The 2,025-nt window shown below is 46.0% G+C and overlaps 1 long non-coding RNA gene across 1 annotated transcript; it reads left to right on the forward strand.

Moving 5' to 3' along the window:
- The first annotated feature begins 740 nt into the window (after positions 1-740).
- Positions 741-1,626, forward strand: LOC121842081. The gene is made up of 2 exons (XR_006080918.1): positions 741-1,224; positions 1,576-1,626. It is a non-coding gene; the product is annotated as an uncharacterized LOC121842081 (long non-coding RNA).
- Positions 1,627-2,025: the final 399 nt, after the last annotated feature.

Genomic DNA, 2,025 nt, shown 5'->3' on the forward strand with positions numbered 1-2,025 from the left:
CCTTCCTCCCTCTCTCTACCTCTACTCTCTCTATCCTACCTTTCTCTCTATCCTACCTTCCTCCTCTCTACCCTACCTTCCCTCTCTCTACCTCTACTCTCTCTACCTTCCTCCCTCTCTACCTACCTCCCTCTCTCTACCTACCTACCTCTCTCTATCCTACCTTCCTCTCTCTACCTACCTCCCTCTCTCTACCTCTACTCTCTCTACCTTCCTCCCTCTCCTCCCTCTCTCTATGTAATGTTTCATGTGTGGTCCCCAGGAAGTGTAATGTTTCATGTTGTGTGGACCCCAGGAAGTGTAATGTTTCATGTGTGGTCCCCAGGAAGTGTAATGTTCCATGTTGTGTGGACCCCAGGAAGTGTAATGTTCCATGTTGTGTGGACCCCAGGAAGTGTAATGTTCCATGTTGTGTGGACCCCAGGAAGTGTAATGTTTCATGTGTGGTCCCCAGGAAGTGTAATGTTTCATGTGTGGTCCCCAGGAAGTGTAATGTTTCATGTTGTGTGGACCCAGGAAGTGTAATGTTCCATGTTGTGTGGACCCCAGGAAGTGTATTATGTATTGTTCCATGTTGTGTGGACCCCAGGAAGTGTATAATGTAATGTTCCATGTTGTGTGGTCCCAGGAAGTGTATAATGTAATGTTCCATGTTGTGTGGTCCCCAGGAAGTGTATAATGTATTGTTCCATGTTGTGTGGACCCCAGGAAGTGTATAATGTAATGTTCCATGTGGTCCCCAGGAAGTGTATTGTTCCATGTTGTGTGGACTTGGGGAAGTGTATAATGTAATGTTCCATGTTGTGTGGACCCCAGGAAGTGTATAATGTAATGTTCCATGTTTGTGGACCCCAGGAAGTGTATAATGTAATGTTCCATGTTGTGTGGACCCCAGGAAGTGTATTGTTCCATGTTGTGTGGTCCCCAGGAAGTGTATTATGTATTGTTCCATGTTGTGTGGACCCCAGGAAGTGTATAATGTAATGTTTCATGTTGTGTGGACTCCAGGAAGTGTAGCTGCTGATTTTACAACAGCTAATGGGGGATCCTACCAAAATACCAAATACCTCTTCACCCTCCCTCTCCCTCCCACCATCCCTCTCTCTCACTCTTTCTACCCTCCCTCTCTTTCCCCTCCATCTCTCTTCTCTCCCTCCCTCTCCAGCCATAGATGGTGTTCCCTTCACTCTACACCCCAAGTTCAAGACCCAAACGAACGGCATGGTAAGTTGAAATACCAACCGCCATCGTTTTACTGGTAAAGTGACATGGACTACTTTTACTTCCAGTGGTGAAATACCACGAGACCTGTAGACCCCAACAAACACTCTGACGAGATACCACTCTGAAATACCATGAGTCTAAACTGTCTCTCTTTCCTCCTAGACCCCAACAAACACTCTGAAATACCATGAGTCTAAACTGTCTCTTTCCTCCTAGACCAACAAACACTCTGAAATACCATGAGTCTAAACTGTCTCTTTCCTCCTAGACCAACAAACACTCTGAAATACCCATGAGTCTAAACTGTCTCTCTTTCCTCCATGAGTCTAAACTGTCTCTCTCTCCTCCTAGACTCCAACAAACACTCTGAACAACATTCGCATCAAGTCTGTCCAGGACATTGAAAAATGAGGTGTGTGTGTTTATTTATTTATTTTACCAGGCAAGTCAGTTAAGAACAAATTCTTATTTTCAATGACGGCCTAGGAACAGTGGGTTAACTGGCCTAGGAACAGTGGGTTAACTGGCCTAGGAACAGTGGGTTAACTGGCCTAGGAACAGTGGGGCAACTGGCCTAGGAACAGTGGGTTAACTGGCCTAGGAACAGTGGGTTAACTGCCTTGTTCAGAGGCAGAACGACAGATGTGTACCTTGTCGGCTCGGGGATTCAATCTTGCAACCTTTCGGTTACTAGTCCAACGCTCTAACCACTAGGCTACCTTGCCACCCCAGTGGGCATGGTATTTTTGTGTTACTGTGGGTTCTGTTGTAGTGTTTTGACCATGTTGTGGTATTTTTGTG

This window comes from Oncorhynchus tshawytscha, unplaced genomic scaffold (genome assembly GCF_018296145.1).
Source record: "Oncorhynchus tshawytscha isolate Ot180627B unplaced genomic scaffold, Otsh_v2.0 Un_contig_3954_pilon_pilon, whole genome shotgun sequence".
Taxonomy (NCBI): domain Eukaryota; kingdom Metazoa; phylum Chordata; class Actinopteri; order Salmoniformes; family Salmonidae; genus Oncorhynchus; species Oncorhynchus tshawytscha.